Below are 10417 nucleotides of genomic sequence, written 5' to 3' on the forward strand. Positions count from 1 at the left end.
AGTTCTTTCAGATGGGAAATGTACTTTACCATAATTTCTCAGTGCCCTGGGACTTGGCTTCTCCCACTCGTATGAGCAGTAAAATTCTTGATAACTTCATATCTTACCTTGGAACAAATGGTCCCTTAGTGCTTGGTGCTTCACATACCACTAATATCTGTGACTCCTGTACTGATAAGAAATTCAGCTGAGCAATCTGCAGTTTTATCAGGCCTCACTGAAACCTCAGATATTGCTTATGCTTTAGACAGTTCTTCTATAATAAACATGAGGGAAGCCAAGGAAAAGTTGTTATCACAAATATACTAAGAAAGCAGGACAGGATTTTTGTCACAGCCTTTAGGAGGGAGTGGAATAAAAATTCAACAGCAGGAGTACTTTATAACTGATTGTAATAACTCCACCTAAGATTTGCCAGCAAAAACCTGTGCATTTTACAGCGATGGATCAACCCTAACTTACATGAAAACATGATTGCAGAAATCATCTAAGTTACCTGGAGTTCCCAGAATCAAGTTGGTATTTTTCACACAATGGCAAAGCTTGGTTTCTGCTTCCTAAAAGCTCCTTGGGAAGAAATTCTGCCATGTATGGCCACAGTGAAAGGGACAAAAAAATATTCATACTCTCTCTATGATATTCCACAGTTCTATTGAAGCCAAATTATGCCTTCTGGAAAAAGGTTTTCTGCAAAGGTTGCCCCAGCAGGGAAGGGAACAGAAAACAGAGCACAGTAGCTGGCTGGAGGGAACAATTAAGGTCTTTGAGGTTACATATCCCTCAGGAAAAACAGAAATTCACATTAAACTATGATTCTTTCTCTGCTCCCCCTCTTTTCCTTGTCACATCTGTTTGAAAGCTGCAGATGCTTAGGCAGAACTATGAGGCTGCTGCTGCCCCCTGATCTTGTCCCTGTTCTGCCACTTCTGAACTGAATTAAACCACTGTACAGCTACATCCACAGCTACCACAGCTTGCTGTCCTCTTTCTCTCAAGGTGTCTGACACATGGCCAGTCACAGACATCAGTACCAATACTGAGACCTGAAAGCTCACTAGAGGCAAAGGAGAGAGAAAGAAGAGCTGGGAAATCAAAACCACCTCACTGCAGCTGGGAAGAGCCAGTTGCAAGCAGAGTCCACAGAGAGCAGGACCTGGGCAGGCTGGGTGGGATGCTATCAATTTGAAATCAAATTGTCCAGCCTTGTGCATTTAGTCCTGTTCTGCTCTGTGTTGGGCCATGTGACATGGTTTTGAGTCTTGTGTAGTTCATAAACCACTGTCAGAAAGTTCAGAAATATACCATTTGCATAAAATTCCCTCAGAATTTAGAAAACACATCTACAGGGTTTTACATCTCTATTCTAACATGCAAAGGAGTCTAGGTTGGTATTAAAGCCTCATACAAAAAATTAAATGCTGCTTACAAGGGACTAAAATCGTCCTCAAGTAAGGGGATGAACAATCTCTAATTTTGTGCACTCAAGTAATTCTGCAAATGTTCAGGAAATGGTTGAACAATGCTATTTCCTGGTTCAAGCATCTAGTAAAAGGCTTCTTTGGCTTAAACTGCATCTTCCAGAACATCCTGAAGAGAGGACTCTAATGCTAGTGATTAGAACACTGTGCTGAGAGAGTAAAGTTGCAGTGCAGAAAACTGCCCAGTGTTTCAAAGGTCCTAGGGGTGAGCAGCTTCCATTCAACTGTTAAAGCCAATCGAGATTCCATAGGAAAGGATCAGACCTTCTGATGCTGTAGAAAAATTATCTTTCCCTTTAACAACTCTCTGGGCTGTGTGGCAATGTTTGGGTATTGCCTCCAGGAGCCCCAGACATGCCCTCACAAATCACTTTCAGAGCACCTTCCAACCAATGCCATGCTTGTTAGCTGCTAATTAGGAGGCTGGTGTGATTAACCACGTGCCAGTCTGTGCTTTTCTCTGCTTAGGGGAGCTAAGGTTTCACATTAGGAAAGTGGCTTTTTTTGGAAGGTGTTGCAGAGCTGCCTTGTCCTCATCTCACTGTGTAGGAACCTCTCAGCCCCCACTGTGCACATCCACTCAGAGCAGTTATTCCAGCAGAGGGGTTGGAAGCATTTTCTTGGTTTCAGTTGCTTCCTCCTTTTTGATTTGCTTTAAACATAGACTCCTGCCCAAACCTAAAATGCTAACAGAGATGTAGAGTTACTTCTTGCTATTGCTTTCCCCCTGCAGGCTTTTAACAGGTTCTTCCTCCCCAGGGGCTTTGCTGTCTGCTGTGCAGCCAGCTGTTCAGTCAAAGAAGGGAGAGCAGCAGCTGGTTCTGCTTAAGTGGCATTTTCATTCTTGCAGAGCATCCCTGCATGGCTACTCAGTAGGTGCTACTTATCAGAAGGCCTGAGGAGAAGACTCCTTGCAGACCATGTGAGCAGAGCTTCAGCTTTTTCCTGAAGTGGCAAATTCACTTTCCCTGCTTCCAGGTTCAGGCTGGAAGCAGCAACCTTGCCCCGCAGCCATGAATTCTCCCCTACCCCACCTGACAGACTGCACTGAGTGTGACTTACTTTGCCTTTACTGCATCATTAAAATAAAATTTGAGGGGGTTTTTTAATGCCCAAAATACAGTTTTTAAAGGCCAGTCAGAAATTACCTGGAAATATCACTCTTTGTGCAGGAAATTGTATATAATTATAGCATATTACAGCCAGTCCATGCCTGCCACTGTGTGTTACTCAGTCCTAGTTTATTTTTGGGTTAGAAGACAGGTTTTCTTTATTGAAACTCTCATTCTGAAACACCCAGAACCCCTAAATCTCTGCAGGTTACATGTATAGCAGATTTTTGATCGTATTTTACTTTTAGACCTCTTTCCTAGTGCTCTGCATTTTGAGTGATCAGCTTGTGGATTTATCTCTAGGAAATGTACCAAGATTCCTCTGGCATCAGAATTAATCATGCTGAATAAGGAAAAATGCATTTAAATCTGGCTTGAGCAGGGAACCAACTTTGGGATAAACTATGAATTCTTGTTCAGCCAGCAACCTGCCTTGCAATCCCTGCTCCTTTCCTAAAAATGAAACAAGCTGTAAAAACTACAATTACTTTTATTGTCCAAGGTGAGAGAAAAAAAACAAACTAACACCACACTACTAAAAGCCAATTTACATGGAAAACTTCAAATAGAAGAACATTTTATAATCAAAGGAGGTTTTAGGACATTATTATATGTAACAAAATGTGTATGTGTATAGTATGGAGTGTGAAGCTGAGACAGAACCTTTCCAACTGCAATGAGATTGTACTCATGATCCAAGCATGATCTGCTAATGAAATAACACACTCAGAATGCAGCTTTGCTGTTTCATAAACTAATGAGCACAAGATTCTAAACATGTTTGGAAAGATAAAAAGATTCTTTGCTCAGCATAAGTTTGCTCAACATATTGCAACAGCATTAGTATCTCAGGTATGAGATGTTGGGGTTTTAACTTTTTTTTAAAGAAATACTGAGCAAATGGATCTTTTATCTAAGTGGGAGGAGAAAGTGAGGACACACTGACCTAAATAAGGGAAGAGTTTGGAACCATGAGGGAATGGCTAAAAACTATTAAAAAAAACTATCCCCTATCCCTAGTGACTTTGGAGAAGGGACCAACACCCATCTTGCTTTAACCTCCTGCCACATCCTTGTAGAGAGTGAATTGTTGGGAGCTTTAGAGAACATTCTTAGAGTCTAATTGCATTTTTTTATGCTTTTCCAAATGAATTTCATGTCTATGGCAGATATACTGGAAGGAACAAGCCTATCAATTTGATGCAACAGGGGTTGACACTTAAGCAACAGATGTGTCTGTGTGTGTGCACATGTGTTCATTTGGTGACCATGTTTTCCATGCAAACAGAATCATTATCAAGTTGAAAGGTGACTGTTGTGACCACACATGGCCATTATACACCTAATGGCACCTCTAAACTGGCTTAAAATCTCACCTCAAATTCTCTTTTAAAATAGCAAGTGAGGTGGGTGGTGAGAACTTTGCTGAGGTTTGAACACACGTATGTAAATTCTGAGGCAAAAAAAACATTATAAATTTAATAAGCCACCAGGGCTTAAGTAAGAAAGGAAAAAAAAGGCAAGATTTTGTGGTTCTGCCTTTGGCTAGATGTGCTGTTTGTCTGTCCATGTCCTGCTTATGTCACCTTCTAGGAGAGGGTGACTCAGTGGCTTCTGGCTATTCCAGGTAATCATAGCTGGGGAAGTTATGCTAAATCAGCAGCCCATTACATCACCATCTCTTTGAGATAGAGATTTCCTACTCCAGACCAACATTTTAAAAATTTTATTTTCCCTTTCCTTTTGAAAACCTTTTCTCTCTCTTCCACAGCTGGGGGTTCAAATCCATTCTAGCTGTAATTCCACCAAGGCTAATTTGTTTTTCCGTGTCTCTCAGCCAAAGACCCAATTAAAAGAGATCCTGACAAATCATGGAGCAAAGGGAGTTATTTCCTCACTAAACGCTCTCCCTGGGCTAAATCCTTTCTGTGAACTGCAGTCTTTTGCCAGCCCATGGGAAGCTGGTGGCAAACACATCTGATGTGTCTGCTCAGTCAGAAGACCTTATTTCAGCAGGAAATATCTAGACCTACTTCTTGCTACTGCTCCTAAATATCCCCTTGTGGCTACCTCAGCAGCCATTACATAGAGCCAGTCCTGAAAGCAGATTTTTTTTTTCCTTTTTTATAGTGGGAGAGTCCATTTATGCTGAGAATTCAGTTTTCAGCAGACTGCCTGCAGGACAATACAATAAAAGATTTATCCTTAATAGCATTTCACTGAAGTTTCACCACAGGAGACAGAGTTTTTTGTTGTGCTTTTTTTTAATTTCCCTTTCAGTTGCTATGAAAGTCTCTGCTCTTAGCTGTTTTTTTTTTTACAGCCATAATCCCTAGATGTCCTCTGCCACCTTCTCTCAACTGAGTTTTTCTGTTTCCTTCGATTCTTTGTCATCTCTGATATGCTTCTCTCATTTTTGTTTTGCTTTTCTTCTCCTATTATGCAGTCGAAGGAGATAAGAAAAGTACCTAGTTATGAGCACAGGAACTCTGAAGTTGGACAAGCCATCTGTAGCAAAATCAGCATGAAATAGGAACTAGCCTTTGGTCCCCTGCAATTTCATGTTTGCTTTTCTCTCAAACTGTTTGGCACACTCTGCTGATTTACAAGCTGGGACTTCTCTCTCCATGACTGTTTTCCATTCTTCCCTCCAGGTCACTGCCTAGCCTGAAGTGCACACTCATCTTCCTGCCTTTTGAAGGTCTCCCTGCTCCAGGATCTATCTCATCTTTTGCCCAGGTGAGGTGCAAACACTTAGCTGAACTTCCACAGCTTGTCCCACAGGGACAGCACCCTGCAGAGGGCAGATCCATGCCCCCCGGTGGAATCAGATTCTCTTGCAAAATGTTCATCTCTTCCCATTAGACTGAGGAAGCTTACATGAGACACTAAGTGCCAAGTGGCTAAATAAAAGAACACAATCCTATATGAGTGATATCACTCCCAAATTGCTTTAATAAAGGTCTACTAGCAGACTTCAGCTCTGCATAGTCCTTCCTGAGTCCTCTGGAGGTAGGGTGATGCCTACTGTGTGCCTCCCAGGTCAGCTGGAGGGAGATGAGATAATATTCCATCTCACACCAGTCCTCCCTTGTCTGCCTCTTGTTTCCCTGCCACTGAATAAGAAGAGCAATACCCACTTCCTTCCTAAGTTGCTGCAGAACTCAGGGTTGCAAAGAGCTGCTTGAGCAGCATGTCTCGTAATTAATTGTTATCCTAAGCTTCCTCAGGTACCTCCCTGCTTGAATATCTAACAATTTATGGGCATTTGGTAATGTCTGAAAATGAAGAGTCTCTTTAATATGCTTATGATAAGTATTTGCACTATTTTAGAAAGCTATTTTCATTCCGCTCAGACACTTGCTAAATAACTTTTTAGAACTTGAACATTTACTGCTCATTTTATATGTGAAATAAATCAATCAGATTTAACAAAGGAAAGAACCTGATTTGCCCACAGCCCTGTCTGAGCACAGAGGTGCCATTTTGCAATCTAATGAAGCTTTCAGTTAAAGAAATGAAAGGTGTGGGGGGGGAGACTTTGATGCCTAATAAAAATGATTCAGCATCCTCATAACTTTGATAAGTAGTGTGACTTATAAACCTTCCAGTGGAGCAATATAACACTAGACTAAGAACTTATAAGTCTAGAACACAAAAGATACCCACCAACAATAATGCAGCCTCCCCAAATCGGGAAGATCTCAGACATTTTAGGAAAGACAGTACCTTTCTGTGCTTGTATGTGCCTTGCACAAAAAGGGGATACTACACCATGAAAGGGGGTTAATGGGGTTTATTTGCTGTAATAACACATTCTGTGATCAATAACATATTTGAAAGTGATGCACTTGCTTCAGACTCTGCCTAGCTCAGGGGGCACAAATGAACATGGTCTCAACCTCCTTTGGTGGCAAACAGTGCTCCAGTTGAGTGTGAACAGCAGCTTTTCAGCTTCATAAAATCAAAGCTCCAGGTCTGCATGGGTGGAATTTCCCACAACATTGGGATATCTGGACTTGCTTGTGTAGCCTGTCACTGCTTGTCATGGAACTTGTGATGACCACTGCATTCAAATTCCAGAGAGTGGCTGACTTGTAGTTAAGTTACCATTGCTTATGGCATACCATATATATATATATATATATATGTATATATATATGTATATATATATATATATATACACCATATATATATATGGTATATAGCAGCTTAGGGGCTGCTATACTTTGTCCTCACATCTGATTAATGAGCAGCAGATCTTCAGGACTTCTCAGCATTATGTGTGGCTCTAAAACAGCCATGGTCTCATCTTACACATAACTCAATTCTCTACTATTTTAAAAACAATATATTATTTTTCCTTTTATTTTTGTGGTGTTTCATAGTTAATCAGTACATAGTTTAAACAGGGATTTATATAAATATAAAGAGAAACATTCCTTAACACCTTCATAAATCATCCATACTTCAATGTCAGAGGTTGTTACTCAATGGGTCTCTGTCAAGGCCTGTCTGAAGACACTATCTGTGACTTTGATGTATTTTTCCTATGCTGCTAACAAATGGGTCACAGCCCAGTTATGTGATTATACAACATGTTTATAACTTCTACCATATTGAAGAATATTGAAAATACTGCATGGCAGGAGCCAAAAATGCAACTGGTATGATATAAGAAGCTCTGCCTCTCTCCCTTCCATCACTCACCATGCACACGTAACCTCACACAGACAAAACTTCCTTGCTGTCATATTTGAGAATGGTGGGATTGAGTCTCACAGACAGAAAGTCTCTCAATCTTTATTATGCTTTCAAGCTCAGCAACAAAAAAGGATTAAAACTGTACTGTGTGAAGGCTTCTGTGTTATGGATCATCATCATCCAAACACCTTAAGTAGCATTCTGTAACAGAGTCTACCATAAGTTTGGTTTTTACTCAATCACTTGAAATGCACTTAGGAAAATTGCTCTTTTGCTGTTTTCACAACAGCTCTGGAAGTCAGCCTCTGGTTTAATGATAACTGCTTTAATGACAGTTTGGCTTGTTTCATTTTGACAGCACTGATGTAACAAATTATTTATTTTCTGTATGTTAAATATACTAGCATGGCAGCTATCAGAATTTTGTTACTGGTGCTCTCGATGTAAGCGACAAGGTTTGCATCTCATTAAGGTAATTTGTGTGTGCATAATTTTCAGTAAACACTGTGAATGAAATCACATCTCTACCAAAAGTGCCATCTGAAACTATTTGTGCCTGGTTTAGTAACGGAAGTTATTTTTCAAGCCTCACTATATATAGCAAAACGTGTTTTCTCAAAGAGGAGAGCCAGACTGCAAAGCAAACTCAGCATCCCCAGGCAGGAATTGTGTTAAAAAATAGTGATACACCATTAGGCTGAACAACCCCCTTCTCATTTGCCATGAATCACTGCATTCTGCTCCGAGTTCAGATTCTGCAGGGTCGGCAAGGAGGAAAGGACATTTGTTCCTACACCCTGAGCAAGGGATGGGGGAATTCTGTCACTAATTTGTTCTGATCCTGCGGCCTCATTAGGGCAGTCTGTAAAAGATGGGAAATGGGTCCTATGTCAATGAATGTGAACTTTCTGCATGGAGCTGTTAACACAGTAAATAGCTCAGGAGGAGGGAGGGAGACAGCTGGAGTACATTGTGTTTCATAAAGACTATACCAGGGCCTTGAATCTTCATTTAACCCATCACTGAGGTGACAAATATCCACCGCTTTGCTGCTGTGTGATGCTGCTGCTGCTTGCCTGTTAATTTATCTGTTTTCAGGCTGTCTAGACATTGTTTGGGTCAAAAAGTGCTGTCTCTCCCCTGCCGTGGGATTTGCCTGCTCAGCTCTTGCTGCAGACTTCTGTGCCAAACGGGCTTTCCAGAAGAATGCTCCCTCTGTCTGGATGGCTTATTAAACAGGACTCCAAATATATGGAGAGGTTTTCAATCAAGCTAAGGCTTCCTACAGATACAGTTTATTTTAACCTCTTCTCTCTAAAAATACACTCTTGGGGATAAATAATTCAAATACTTTGGGTTTTTTCCCCTTGTGATTAAAAATCTGCTTACAAGTGTCCTTGAAATGTTCTCTTGTGAGGTTCAAGGAGGTTTTGGATGGTCCAGCCCCAGAGTAAACTAACTGGCATCCTGGGGCCCATGCTGTGCCTTCCTTGGGGCAGAGTGCCCAGAGTGAAGGAGACACTGGTCCTCATCAGAACCCCTTGCTGTTGCTGGCAAATAAATGTTAGAAAATACTTTTTAAATGATACTTCAAATTAAGCAAAACTGCTAATGAATACCTTCACCGTTTCTTGGAAACATTTGTGAAGATGTTTCCCTTTGGGGTACTTCAATGCAGGGATGTTTTTTATGTGTAAAATCATCCAGCTGCCTTACTCAAACTGTTGCTATGAGATTCTTAGTTTGATTCAGTACCAGAAACCCAGAAGTTCCATAAAAGCAAAATTTCCATTCACTATAAAAAAATGTTTTATTGATTTTTTAGTGTACCTGTTGTGATGTTAGAATGTAGGAATGATGTCCTATCTGGGACTTTAAAACCTCTTTTCTTTTTTGGGTCAGAAGAAATATTTTGCAAGGGCTATGGAAAACATTTGTTGATCTTTGAAGAAATAAGTCTGCCAAATGGAAGCACGCTGCATGCACAGTGGGAGCTGTAGTTCCTATGGTTTGTATTCCCATTTCATTCTATCAATCAGTCTGACTGATAAAGTCCAACTTATCTCTTCCTCACACCATTCATAACTCACCACTTCTTGTTGCTCCACTGCAAACCATAGGAAAGGCAGCCCAGCCAAGGGAGCTACAGTGACAGATGGCACAGGCAGACCCATTAGGGCCCACAGCACGATTGTTATGTGCACATTTTGCTGTGTGTTCAGAAGAAATGCTTAGAATTTTTCCCTTTTTTTTTTTTTTTTGGCCATTAATTCACATTTATGCATAAATGCTTCTGATGCATAAGAAAATCTGTGGAAAGGAAATCCTACCTCATTGGAAAAAAAACCCAAAACCCTTGCAGCCTCTCTCCTGGTTTCCAGGTCAGCAAAGGGGCTCTGCTGCTTTCCACGGAGGACCTGGAGAGCCCTTCTAAGATATCAAAATTCTGCCATAGGTTCCCCAGAGGGAATGAACATCTCAGGATTTTCAGCTTATTTTTTGGAGAACAGGTCTCAGTCTTCTCCCATCTGTTAACTGTACCCAGTTATTTGCTGAGTAGCACTGTGAGCAATTCTTTGCTGGCCATTCTCTTACTGGAAAAGAGCTCATGACCCTGAAACAGGCACCCAGACAAGGTGGAACTCACACAGACTCAATTGACTTCAGCAAGGTTCTGCTTGAACCCTGGCTCTTGGCCACCTGGAGTGCACCCAAGAACCAGGCCCTCAGATGACCAGAGTTCAGGCAAGGGTGCCCAGACTACAGCAATTAACTCTCTGAACCCAGCCCTGAGAAATTTTTGCTTTAGGCTTTTGTGCTCTACTGGGTGGGCAGCTATTAGTGCCTTTTGAGCTGGCTGCTAGCAAGGCTACTGAAGAGAGCATGGAAGCAGCATATGTTCAGATGAGCAGAAATTCCTGACAGCCTTCACCCGGGCTGGCTTTAAGTCACTCTCACTGCAAGATTCTCAGGCTTCACATCTTTTCTCACAAAACAAAGATGACAGAGAATCTTTGTTGAAATTTTTTTCCCCTTCTCCCCATTGACATTTACAATAAAATGTCATGGAAATATGTTTTGTTAAAGCTTGCTATTACAAAGCATGAAATTTAGGTCAAGTTA

General features: G+C 41.1%; 1 long non-coding RNA gene across 1 annotated transcript in view; it reads left to right on the top strand.

Annotated features, from left to right (window-relative positions):
• The window catches only part of LOC139803488 (uncharacterized), a 156439-nt gene extending 150911 nt beyond the window's left edge, over positions 1-5528 (top strand). Inside the window, exon 4 of the long non-coding RNA XR_011729021.1 lies at positions 5245-5528. This is a non-coding gene — a long non-coding RNA (uncharacterized lncRNA). The remainder of the gene's footprint in view (positions 1-5244) is intronic.
• The last annotated feature ends 4889 nt before the right edge of the window (positions 5529-10417 follow it).

The sequence above is a fragment of the Heliangelus exortis genome, chromosome 16, assembly GCF_036169615.1.
Source record: "Heliangelus exortis chromosome 16, bHelExo1.hap1, whole genome shotgun sequence".
Classification (NCBI taxonomy): domain Eukaryota; kingdom Metazoa; phylum Chordata; class Aves; order Apodiformes; family Trochilidae; genus Heliangelus; species Heliangelus exortis.